This window comes from Myxine glutinosa, chromosome 2 (assembly GCF_964187855.1).
Source record: "Myxine glutinosa chromosome 2, kmMyxGlut1.1, whole genome shotgun sequence".
Taxonomy (NCBI): Eukaryota; Metazoa; Chordata; class Myxini; order Myxiniformes; family Myxinidae; genus Myxine; species Myxine glutinosa.
In genome coordinates, this window is record NC_136262.1 from 195,200,380 (window position 1) to 195,214,679 (window position 14,300).

A 14,300-nucleotide genomic window follows, 5' to 3' on the forward strand; every position below is an offset into this window, starting at 1 on the left:
CTCCACTGGAGCAGGAAATGCTGGGTTTAAACCAAGATCGGGCAAAACACGAGGAAATGGTGAAACATCCGCCTGAATGAAACCATCTGAACCATCTTACCTGTGCTGCTTTCCAATGAAACACCTCTGTGGGCTGTTCCCAGGTAACCAAACAGAGAAGGAGACATTCCCAGGTAGCTCACAACGCGAGACTGTTGTGACTGGCTATAGACGCCTTGCCAGCTGTCCCAACAGTGAGTTTGATTTGGTCCAGCAATGCCGGAGCCAGACTCTGGCTGGAGACACCTTGCCAGCTGTCCCAATAGTAAGTTTGATTTGGTCCGGCATCGCCGGCTACCTGGGCTTGATTTAGAACAAAGCTAATAGGACCTTTAGGGGTGGCAAATCAATGGGATGAGGTCATGAGGACATGGATTATTTATTTTTCCTAACAGACAGACAGTCATATCACAACAGGAGAACCTCTTTTTCAGATTTATTGGAGCTAATGAAGCAACTTACATGAATATTACATGAAAGTCGAAAATGTTTCGGCATGAAAGAAAAGTGATTTAACCAGACTGGTGGAGTAATGGTTTGAGCCTCCACTCTGAGTATGGGAGGTCGGAGGTTCAAACCCCAGCCGAGTCATACCAAAGACTTAAAAATGGTTTGTGCTGCTTCCTTGCTTGATGTTCAGCGCTTAAAGGACAGAGCACGGACAAACAACCAGGTTGGCAACTATTGCATAAATTAGCTTAATGGGCTAATTAGCGCGCGCACACACACACACACACACACACACACACACACACACACACACACACACACACACACACACACACCGCACCGTGCTCAATATGGAGCATCGTTTGTGGCAAACCAGTCTCTTGGGCAATGTTTGCCACATCAATGCTTCACCTTTCTGATGTTGGATACTCGATTGAGGATGTAGGAATTTGTAGTTCGTTTAGAGTGTTGGTGATAAATCGCCTACCTACGTTACTGTGGGATATTTAACGTCCATCGACTAATGCGAGCAGTCAAGACACCCAGGTTACCATTCATCGAAGGCATGGCGCAAACATTGACGTATCACCCTATATGTGAAACACCAGGATGACAGTTAGTAGCCGGATCTGGATTCGATCCCAGGCTCTACAGCTCAGAGACGATCGTGCATATCTCTTAGCAACTAAGTGTAAGGCAGCCGGACAAACAATCACACTTCCTTTCTACTCCCCATTGTAAAACGTAATTTTTTTTATTTTTTTATTTTTTACATTTCACTGTTCTTATATAACTATTAACCTTTGTGTCAGATTGCTCCAAATATCCATTATTTTAAATGATGAAGTCCTTCTCGCCTTTTATATTTTCTTTCGGTCTTCTACCTTAAATAACATGCTTCTGGCTTCTGTCACTCGTAAATGATGCATTGATTTCCTGTTAAAGACTCACTATTCATGGAGCCATTGGGCCTTTGAGGTCATTATAGACCATGAAGGGTCCTTATAATTCAAGGTTGTCAACCTAAACTATAAACCTGGCCAAGGAACTGGCCCAAGGGCCTATCTTGTGAAATGCACTTTTGTATTTCCATGAGTGCATTGCCGCTGCAAGAAGCACACTTCCCAGACCATCCTGGTTTGGACCCTCAGTAATGGGAAACAGTATTTTGTTCTATCTCAAACTAGTTTGGTGTGAATTGGTAAAAAAAAAAAAATTGGTTGAGATAATGCATTGTCACCTTGAGAAAATCTACATGCTCTCACTGCTTGCATAGCACTGGGCTGTGGCTTTTTGTTAGATCTGGGAATCAAAACCAGGCAGGACCAGGCAGCCCATAAGTGAGCGCACAGCCACAGAACTATCCATCATCCTCTTTTAAAAACCAAGCTATGTGAAAAATGCAGTTTGCTAAGATTTTCAGGCAGTGTTATGCTTTTGATACATTTCCATGTCGTCACAGTTGTATAAGATTGTTTGTTTGGAGAAAGTAAGGGGGGGGGGGGGGGGGGGGTTGTTATGTGTTCAAGTGCATCATTGTTGACTCAATGGTGATGCTGCTGCAGCTATTCTCAGGATGTCAATGAGTGGTTATTTAGACACTATAGTGTCCCTTTGTGTTGATCCTCTTGCATGGAAGTTTACTTGTCTGCAGTGAATCATTTGTGTCTCATATTGTGCGTCTGTTGGACTGACTCGCTCGACTCTGTCGAGGTTTAGTGCTCCTTCTGCTCCCTCCTTCAAGGCCTTATCTTGGAAAACTGCTCAAGAGGTTGACAGTAGCATTGCAGTGAAGTAGAGACACACTGATTCGACCAACTGAATCATTGAAGCATCTGAGTCCCATTCGTCCCACAGTCCATTGGATCGCAGCTTCATCTTCAATTAATTTAATTATTTAAGAGTTTCTAGGTTTCATCAAGGAGTTCATGTATGCAGAACACGATAATTCACATATCAGTGTTTATTATTTTCACCACTGAAGGTGGACAAAGGTTATGTTTTTGCCACTATCTGTTTGTTTGTTTGTGAACAGGATATCTCAAAAGGTCTTGGAAGGATTCGGACGAAATTTGGTGGGCAGGTTGGGTGTGTGATACAGAATAAATTATTAGATTTTGGTGAAGATTCAGATCTGGATCTAGATCTGAGAATTTTAAAGTGATTTTTCACTATTGCGAGATAGGGCTAAAACCGATATACCGTATAACACGATATCTCAAAAAGTTTTAGACACATTCGGACGAAACTTGGTGGACAGGTTGAGTGTGTGACAAGGAAGAATCAATAAGATTTTGGTGAAGATGCGAATCCGAATCCGGATATGAGAATTATTCAAGTGATTCTTCACCATTGAGAGATGGGGCCAAAAATGATATATATCATGGTATTTCAAAAGGTTGTGGATGAATTATGACAAAACTAAGTGGATGAGTTGGTTACATGACAAGAACAGCCGATTAGATTTTGGTCCAGGTCCATATCCAGATCCGACCGATCAGTGTGATACATAACGTAAACTGTTTAGCCTGGCGGAGGTATGTGCCGTTCTTGTTTTCGTCTGAAATGTTTATCAAATATACTTATAGGATTACACAATCAATAGGATCAGCTGGATATTGAAAACATTTTTTTTGCCCAATCCCATAATTCACTGTTTAATGTTATTTCATCCAAAATAGTACAACGCAGTAACGTATCGGGAAAAAAATTCAAACTATTTTTTTGCCAAAACCTGTTTTTGCTGTCAGTACCAAAAGCAAATCGTTGAAAGGACAATCACATTATTTCCCTGGCAATATGACAATTATGTGGCATTTCAAATTTCTAGTAACGAGATAGTCCAGAGTCCTTTCTCTTTTTTTCAAAATGAATCATTCAAATGTACCATTCACTTTGCAGAGCACCGGTGTTGCCGAAGTTGTTCCTGGGCAGAGGTTATTCTGGGTGGTTTACCGTTGCCTTCCTAGCAGTCAGTCAGGGCAGAATTCGTAATTTGTTTCAGGGTGCCAGAGATAACTCGCCTTCACTTCGCGACAAACATCTCAGGTTCGTTAACAACCACCCACCAATGGTGGCAGATGGGTCCTCAGGCTTAACGTTCTTCCAATGGACGACACACTCATGGATGTCTTGCACTGCAGGTGACAGTCTATAGAAGGTGAGATTACAATCCAGGATAGACAGCTCACATACCTCTTGGCTATCCTGACGGCCTTTTTCAATATGGAGTGTGTATGATTAGTAAGAAAACACACATTTCCTTACTAATTGTATTCATTTACTAGTGGGGTATGCTTCCACATTGTGTAAGCAATAACAAACCGTGTTTCTTATGTAGGTACATAATAAATAGAAGCTTTATTATTGTAGGTGAGCATCACCGACCTGCTGATATAGATTTTTGTTTATTTATTTTATGGACGCATATATGATTTTCAACGTAAATTTTCATTTACAAACGCTTTCCGACAGTCCTGTGATTTTTCCTGGTGTACCGGCTTCAATGTCTGCTGGCACGCAAAATTTCAGCTTTCTACAACACCCTAAAGGTACCGAACATTAATATCAGTCAGTCGTTAGAAAGATATATATATATATATATATATATATATATATATATATATATATATATATATATATATATATATATATATATATATATATATATATATATATATATATATGAGCAGTGTCTGTGTTGTCTTGTCACTGAACTACTCCCTTAAACTTTTGTGAAATTGTACCAAACTTCTGGTATGCACCTATCTCTCCCATGTGTATGTCCTAAGCGTATTGTTTTTGAAAATTGTAGATTTTCTTTTTTTATTTGGAAATGTTTTATGAAAAAAATTTTTTTTCAACTTAAATCTTAAACTTGAATTTTTTATAAAATATAATATCACGTATATTACAAATACGTTTGTGCAAAATAATTGTTTGTATTATGATTGGTGTAAACCATGACAACACAGCAACTCAGGTACAGTCATCCATCTAAATGTCTACATATCTGGGCAGTGTCTGTATTGTCACTGAACTACTCCCTCAAACTTTTGTTTCCTTGGTTGTGAAGTGTTTTTAATAACGTTGGTGAGGTGTTTTGAATTACGTTGTTGGTGAGGTATTTTAAATTACGTGGTGGTGAGGTGTTTTGAATTACGTGGCTGTGAGGTGTTTTAAATTACGTGGTGGTGAGGTGTTTTGGATTACGTGGCTGTGAGGTGTTTTGAATTACGTGGTGGTGAGTTGTTTTGATTTACGTGGTGGTGAGCTGTTTTGAATTACGTGGTGGTGAGTTGTTTGGAATTACGTGGTGATGAGTTGTTTTGAATTATGTGGTGGTGAGTTGTTTTGAATTACATGGTGGTGAGTTGTTTTGAATTACGTGGTGGTGTGTTGTTTTGAATTACGTGGTGGTGAGTTGTTTTGAATTACGTGGTGGTGAGTTGTTTTGAATTACATGGTGGTGAGTTGTTTTGAATTACATGGTGGTGAGTTGTTTTGAATTACGTGGTGGTGAGTTGTTTTGAATTACGTGGTGGTGAGTTGTTTTGAATTACGTGGTGGTGAGTTGTTTTGAATTACATGGTGGTGAGTTGTTTTGAATTACATGGTGGTGAGTTGTTTTGAATTACGTGGTGGTGAGCTGTTTTGAATTACATGGTGGTGAGCTGTTTTGAATTACGTGGTGGTGAGTTGTTTTGAATTACGTGGTGGTGAGTTGTTTTGAATTACGTGGTGGTGAGTTGTTTTGAATTACATGGTGGTGAGTTGTTTTGAATTACATGGTGGTGAGTTGTTTTGAATTACATGGTGGTGAGTTGTTTTGAATTACGTGGTGGTGGTGAGCTGTTTTGAATTACATGGTGGTGAGTTGTTTTGAATTACGTGGTGGTGAGCTGTTTTGAATTACGTGGTGGTGAGCTGTTTTGAATTACATGGTGGTGAGTTGTTTTGAATTATGTGGTGGTGAGTTGTTTTGAATTACGTGGTGGTGAGCTGTTTTGAATTACATGGTGGTGAGTTGTTTTGAATTACGTGGTGGTGAGTTGTTTTGAATTACGTGGTGGTGAGTTGTTTTGAATTACGTGGTGGTGAGTTGTTTTGAATTATGTGGTGGTGAGTTGTTTTGAATTACGTGGTGGTGAGTTGTTTTCAATTACATGGTGGTGAGTTGTTTTGAATTACATGGTGGTGAGTTGTTTTGAATTTCGTGGTGGTGAGTTGTAATCGTCCCAAACTTCCAGCCTGCACCTACTCCTCCCGTATGTATGTGCTGAGGGGTTCTTTTTTGATTTATTTTAATTTTTTCAACTTAATTCTTCAACCTAAATTGCTTATAAAAATGTAATATCACAAACACTACAAATAAATTTGTGCAAAATAATTATTTGTATGATGATTGGTGTAAATCATGACAACACAGCAACTCAGGTACAGTCATTATCCTCAGCTAAACCAAGCCCGTTCTTCTGTAACGACGCGTGGTGAGGCTAGCGTAGCGAGCTGAGCCAAGCTAGTGTGTGTGTGTGTGTGTGTGTGTGTGTGTGTGTGTGTGTGTGTGTGTGTGTGTGTGTGTGTGTGTGTGTGTGTGTGTGTGTGTGTGTGTGTGTGTGTGTGTGTGTGTATATATATATATATATATATATATATATATATTGTTACAGACGCGGCTTTAGATGTTATATTGACCGAGCGGTGGTGTATTTAACCGCGTCCGAACAGTTACTCCCCGATTAGAACCCGATTCCACCCGACGTTGACCAGATCGCCCCACAGATATTCAATCGGGAAATCTCTAAAGCGACCGAAAGAGAATGAAAAAGAAGAAGAAGAAGAATACGGAGGAAGAACAGATTTATTATACACACACAAGCAATGGATGGAAGAAGCAGTAACACAGCGAATCGTTAACTTACACTATTCATTTTTACTTAGCCCCAAGACAACGAGCAGGACAGGACGTTCACACTTACACAGGGGATAATGCAGGCAGGTAGGGCTTGAGGTGGATTGCTTGATAGGGAGGCAAAGTCGGGAGGCCGCAGCTCGCAATTCCTCGTGGTTTTGGCGGGAAACCCTCCGTCGTGTATCCGCTGCGGTAGACGTCACGCGCTGGTTCGGCACACCTGCTCCTCTTCTTGGGGTGGAGCCGTCTCCCTCCTTTCAGCGCGTCTCTCCAAAGCTGGTTTCCTTGCCGAGTACCTCTCCTCTTTGGCTTGGAGCGTTTCGCATCTCACCGCTCCTCTTGGTGCCGCCTCTTTGCTCCTCCCAGGTCATCTCCCAAGGCCTCTAAGTAAAGCAGTCCCTTACAGTCGCTTTTATCACCTCGGGCGAAATCAAGCCGCCGGCTCCGAGGGCACGCCTACCGGGTCGCTCACCGCGGTGCTGATTGGCTGTTAGGGTTGGTTCACTCCTTCCCTCTTATGACGAGGTGGAGACACGCCTTTCTTCTCCGACTCAAAGCACATGGGCAATGGCGGCCTGCGGGATTGAAAACAACTCCCCTTTTGAAAGGAACTTTGGAAAGCGGAGATGTTTGGGGAAATTGGAAGGGCCTACGCTTATTTTGTTTGATACAATGCAAAGTCAATCTAGTGGGAAACACATATTTAGCCTACATGGAATAAGGAAATACACTATTTAAAAGATATATCGTGACCTGCGTGTAAGTTTCATGGAATTAACTAGGAGGACGGCTGCGACCATTATTTACATTACGAGGATGTTACCATACTTTTGTAACGTTCACATTGTAACGTTTTCACATTCGTTACACTTCCTCCAAAATTGTTACACTTCTCAAAAACCGTTACACTTCTCAAATTCGTTACACACTTCTCAAAATCGTTACACTGCACCCTCCTTTCTTCAGGCCCGTCTCGGGCCTACTAAACTTTAACTTAGTGTGACACGTAGGTGTAATTCCCTCTACAATTAACCTGACCCTGAGTGTGACAATCTTAAAACACAAATAAGTATGTCCCCCTATTGCATTGCACCCTGTCTAACAGACTCAAGCCCACAGCTAACCGAATTACGGAATTATTCTCAAACTATACATTTACGGTGGGGAGCATTATTTACAATGACGTGATTTCTTATTTACAACGCAACCCAGGACCTGTGTTTTTTTTTTTGTTTTTTTTAGGGAACAAGAGAAAGAAATTCCTGTTGGGAGGGAGGAGACAGCACGCATTGCATCGATGCACCAGTACCAATACCACCAAAGCACCCAAACGCACCAAAAACACCACAAAGCACCAAAAGCACCACTCGGTGCGGTCACCATGGTTCTTAATAAACACAACAAAACAACTGGTGGTGGTCTTCACTTTCTCTGCTGGGCCGATGTTCTTCCCGACGTCTTCTGGCTTCATGCGGCCTATTTGGACATAATAAAAAGCACAACTTGTGTTCGTTTTTATTTAGGGCCTCAGGGGCCAACTAAGGGTGGTCCACCTGTTTGGCATAGGTGCCACCTTACCGAGGTCCGCAAGCAAGATTCCCTGGCCACTATGGCCGGTCTCCAACAGAGGTGCCCTGCCCCAGAACCTGGGGTCCATCAAGTGGTACTTGGCCGCAGAACAGCGGTCCATAAAGTGGTACATCAACGCAATGCATGCTGGTTCTGGGAATCTCGGGCGCACAATGGCCACCTCACGCACGCTCCCCTCGGCACCCAATGGCGCACAGGTCATGTGGGAGACAAAAGAAAGACAATTGAGCGAGGGGTAAGGTCACAAGGGTACACGTCAATAAGGCAATGCAAGGCGAAATGCGTACGGAGGGCGAAGTGAGAAAGCTCGTCCCTACCGTACGTCACCCCCCTGTCACCTACCCTACCCTTGCCCTTGCCCTTACCCCATATGTACAAAATCTACACATTACCAATTCGTCACTACTGTCACGTCTTCCCCATATTTCCCCTATACCAAATTCGTCACCACAATCCCTCTACTTCAAAATTTGCCATCACCAATTCATCATCAATCCTCATAAGGAGGGAGAGATGGAATTACGCACAATGTCACACCCACGTCATGATGCGTCTCACAATCCAAACATTTGCATCATAAAAAAAATAATCAAAACATGGCATGGTGTGGAGTACCTGTCACCTCAGGTGAGTGGATGCAGATGGTGCGAGGAGATCCTTCATCCTAACTATCCTCTAAATGACTTTAACACACTTTACACTACCCGGGGTCTCTCCCTGCCAATCCATTGGCCAACTTACACTATGGGTTCTAAAAACCAATTCCCATTGCCCAAACTGTGGTGCCTCTCAATTTGGGGTCTCACTCCCCCGATTCATCTCCCGGTGCTCTCGCACAATTTCTGGGCTGCGACGTCTAGCTCTCCCAACAGGTCTACCCACCTGCACACCTCCACCACTGTAGTTGCCACCCGAGCTTACCTAGCTCCTCACCCTAACCTATCTAACTGGGGCAGGCCCCTCCTGGCTCTGTCACCCCACTTGGTGCCCTCTGGCACTGGGCTACCCGGGTCCGTCCTCCGGATCCTCGGGCCCCATCCACAACAACTACTACCGGCTCCCAGAGCCCACCTGCGGCCTCACCTGGCCGACATCCTTACAGTGGTGGAGTGCCCAAACCAACTACACACACTAACAGGCTACACGCCCAGCCATTTCCACAACACTAATGCACCCATCCAAATACCATTCTGTCACCCGCACCACAGATGCCAATATCCAACCACAATTTACCTGTACCCTCTACCTAACACTTACACTACCCGCCCCGGGTATCCGTGATGGGGGTCCACTCTTCCCCCATTCACACCTTCGCACCATCCACTCCACTCCACAATTTCCACCATTCTCACTCCACAACCATCCATTCCAATACTCCAGATATTCCACACTACCATTTATTCCACACAGCCACATACACCTGTTGTTGCACACCTGTGCCCTCACACCTGGTGCCACCTGCACCCTCCTTTCTTCCTGGACCATTTGGTCATCACAATACACAATCACTATCACTCACTCATACACTGCTCCATCCACCTGTTCAGTTGCACACCTGTGCAATCACACCTGTTCCATTCTCACCTGTTCAATCCTCACACACACGGCATCATCTCAGCTAACTACTCCCCTCTGAAACTTGCGCTTCCCAGTCGTCCCTTTAAACTATTGCGCTCCCACGTCATTATCATCCACACTAATCTACCTGCGTCCCCACTACAGGTATCAGTCACTAACTAATCTTAACGTTACCTAATGTCCTCTTCGCTAGATCCCTACAATTATCCAAGTCCTCCCTGGCTCGGTTGTCATAGCCACCCCATAAACTATTGCGCATTTGCCCCCACGTCTGTGAGGGATGGTGGATTTGCCATCCCACCACATCGGGGGTCTCTCACTATCAATTTTGTTCGTCCAGATTCCAACCAATTCAAAAATTTTCCATTTACTGCCAATTCTACTCACTTTTCTAAATTTCGTTTTAAATCACTATCACTATCACCATCACCCGTCTACTTATTACTTCCTCTCGGTGCGCCAATTCACGTCAACAGCCCGGCTTCGTACAGCCGAGAAATGAACGCGGATTCTTTTGTGCCGGCGGCTGGATGCGTCCCGCATTCGGGGCAGGGGCGGGGGCTTACCCGGGCCGAGATCCCACGCACCACCTCGGCGTGGAGCCATCCAATGTCCCGATCTCGACCTGCCGGCACGTCTCAACAAAACGTGGTCGCCATAACGACCCTTCCTATCCAGCTGCCCGCTCCGCCTAGTGGAGCCCGGACGCGGCCGTTCCAAGCGAGGCACAGCGTGGATCGCGTACGGCGGTTCTTTCGAAACCGCCGTGGTTCGGATCCCCGCTGGTCCTCGCGGCACGCGAAGCTGCCCGACGCGCACCGAGGGCCCGATTCGGCTATAAGTCGCCCTAACCGCTAAACCGGTTACCGTCGACGCTTCACCTGGACGCTTACATGCATACGCTACCCCTTTCTTGCTCATACATGCAGCCGTCTCCCTGCTCTTGGTCGTACCTTCTCTAACACACCTCGGTACACTCATTCCGCTCACCGACTTGGTCACACACCTGACCACCAAACACCTTGGCACACATTCGTCGCTCGCACACCTCACCAACACACCTCTTCGCGCCCCTTTCTCGGTCACCTCCTTTGTGACAATCACAGGTGTGCTCTCACCCGCACACCCAACCGCGTGCCTCACGACCAACTCAAGTGTGCATCCCCACACACGCTCTACCATTCCAGGTGTGCATCCTTCCATTCCAGGTGTACATCCTCGCTCACCTGTCACAACCAACTCACGCTCCGTTTCACTCTCACTACTCTCACCTCCACTCTTGACAGCGCACTCACCCTTACTCTCGACGGCACACTCTTTCCTCATGCACCCGTCCGTTACACACCTTTCTCGCGCACACCCTCCCGTTACATCCTCTGTAACACTCACCACAGGCGTACACTTCCTCGTTACATCCTCTGTAACACTCACCACAGGTGTACACTCTCTCGTTACATCCTCTGTAACACTCACCACAGGTGTACACTCTCTCGTTACTTCCTCCGTAACACTCACCACACCGCGCTTCCATGTACCCCCTCGCACACGCGCTTCGACCAACTCACTCTTGACGGCACACTCACTCCTCGGCGTGCACTTTTTCCTCACACACCCCATGGTCGGACATTCTCGCACACCTCTTATTTCGCACACCAGACCTGTCGCACACTTCACCAACGGCCTTTCACGAACACCCGGATCCAAAGCAACCCCCAAGCCGACTGAAGCTTTCCTCACATCATATACATTGCCACTCACCTCCGTACTTCGTCGTCGCACCTCCTCTGCCACCTGCAAACTTTTTATTTGGTTAGTGAGCACCTCATCATGATTTGAACACAGACCTTGTACATATTCCATTACCTCCTCCTGGATTTCTCTCTTAGTTTCTGTCCGTCCCTTCTTAATTTCACTCACCTCTTCTTCCACTTCCTCTAATTTTTGTTTAACCTCTTTTATTTATCGGTGCGTCTCCTCAAGTTCGTCCTCTAAGGTTACCGTGACCGTCTCTATGTGCTTCCTCACCTGCCGGTCCTTTGTCTCCATTATCTCTGTCACCTCGTTCACCCTCATTGTCAGTTCCTCACGTACCATCTGACATTGCCTCTGTGTCGCTATTAATTCGTTTTTAATTTCTTTTTGTGTCGCCTTTAACCCTCCGAGTACTGCAGTGTTCCTTTGAACCTGCTCCACTAATTTCGTTTGTCCCTCTGTCAGCTGTTCCACCTCCTCCGTCAGATATTCTATTCCCCCTTGTAACTTAGCCGTATTATTCCTCACCTCTTTCTCCATACGCTTCTCACCTCGCTTTACCTCCTCGCGTAGCCCCGAAACCTCCTCACTTACCCCTCGTCGTATTTCCTCCATCTCTTTTGTAGATGCCACCCTCATCTGTCCCATTTCATCCCTCTGAGCATCCAGTTTGGTTTCTACCCCGATTTTTACCTCCTCTATCTGCTCTCCCATTTGTTTGATTTCCCTGGCAGATTGTTCCCCTATTTCCCGCAATTTGTCCTCCATCCTATTTTCTAACCCCATTAACCCATTTTTCACCCCCTCTAACTGATTCTCCTGGGCAGCCATTCTGTTTTCCACCCCCGTTAACCCATTCTTTACCTCTTTTATCCCGTTGTCTAACCCCTCAAAATTTTTGTCTAACTTCTCACCGGTACCCCTCGCTTCGTCCCTCATTACCCCCATTTGGTTTCCCATTACCCCCATTTGGTTTCCCATTCGCTCACTATCAGCCCTCATTCCCACAATTTGGTTTCCCAACCGCTCACCCATTTCTCTTCGCTCTCGGGTGGACTTATCATTTTGGGCATCCATTTTTGCCATCATTTGAATCATAAAGACTCGCATGTACTCTGGCATCTCTGGCTCGGCTGCCGCGACCATGGGCGTGGCTAAATTTGGTGCCGCTGTAACCACGTGCGCGAGAGCGCCATTTTGTGCACCTGATACCCCCTTAACCGCCTCCTCATTGCTCCCCTCCATTTGATCCTGGGTTACTCCTAACCCCTCCTCTAGCTCACCCACCGGCATTCGATCGCCTTGATTGTCCATGGCGCGATCTCAAAATTCGGGTTTTATAAAACAAAATAAATTTCGGCAGCTTGTAATTTTGAGCGCGTTAAGCGCGCTTCGGGTCCGATTTCGGGTCCGATCTCCCTCCTCGACACCAATTGTTACTCTAATAGTATAATTGGTGTTCCAAAATTTGGGCCTAACAAATTTAGTCCCAGGTCCGAATCCAACTCCTCGACACCAATTGTTACAGACGCGGCTTTAGATGTTATATTGACCGAGCGGTGGTGTATTTAACCGCGTCCGAACAGTTACTCCCCGATTAGAACCCGATTCCACCCGACGTTGACCAGATCGCCCCACAGATATTCAATCGGGAAATCTCTAAAGCGACCGAAAGAGAATGAAAAAGAAGAAGAAGAAGAATACGGAGGAAGAACAGATTTATTATACACACACAAGCAATGGATGGAAGAAGCAGTAACACAGCGAATTGTTAACTTACACTATTCATTTTTACTTAGCCCCAAGACAACGAGCAGGACAGGACGTTCACACTTACACAGGGGATAATGCAGGCAGGTAGGGCTTGAGGTGGATTGCTTGATAGGGAGGCAAAGTCGGGAGGCCGCAGCTCGCAATTCCTCGCGGTTTTGGCGGGAAACCCTCCGTCATGTATCCGCTGCGGTAGACGTCACGCGCTGGTTCGGCACACCTGCTCCTCTTCTTGGGGTGGAGCCGTCTCCCTCCTTTCAGCGCGTCTCTCCAAAGCTGGTTTCCTTGCCGAGTACCTCTCCTCTTTGGCTTGGAGCGTTTCGCATCTCACCGCTCCTCTTGGTGCCGCCTCTTTGCTCCTCCCAGGTCATCTCCCAAGGCCTCTAAGTAAAGCAGTCCCTTTCAGTCGCTTTTATCACCTCGGGCGAAATCAAGCCGCCGGCTCCGAGGGCACGCCTACCGGGTCGCTCACCGCGGTGCTGATTGGCTGTTAGGGTTGGTTCACTCCTTCCCTCTTATGACGAGGTGGAGACACGCCTTTCTTCTCCGACTCAAAGCACATGGGCAATGGCGGCCTGCGGGATTGAAAACAACTCCCCTTTTGAAAGGAACTTTGGAAAGCGGAGATGTTTGGGGAAATTGGAAGGGCCTACGCTTATTTTGTTTGATACAATGCAAAGTCAATCTAGTGGGAAACACATATTTAGCCTACATGGAATAAGGAAATACACTATTTAAAAGATATATCGTGACCTGCGTGTAAGTTTCATGGAATTAACTAGGAGGACGGCTGCGACCATTATTTACATTACGAGGATGTTACCATACTTTTGTAACGTTCACATTGTAGCGTTTTCACATTCGTTACACTTCCTCCAAAATTGTTACACTTCTCAAAAACCGTTACACTTCTCAAATTCGTTACACACTTCTCAAAATCGTTACAATATATATATATATATATATATATATATATATATATATATATATATATATATATATATATATATATATTGTTACAGACGCGGCTTAGATGTTATTTACCGAGCGGTTTGGTATGACCACGTCTGCACAAGTTACCCGATTATACCCGAACGTTGACTAATCGCACTACGCTAGATCAATGAAGGAAAAGACACACGGCTGGGATTAAAATGACACGACACCAGGGATACGGTTCTCAAGACCTCCGGAGGAGATTATATTAAGG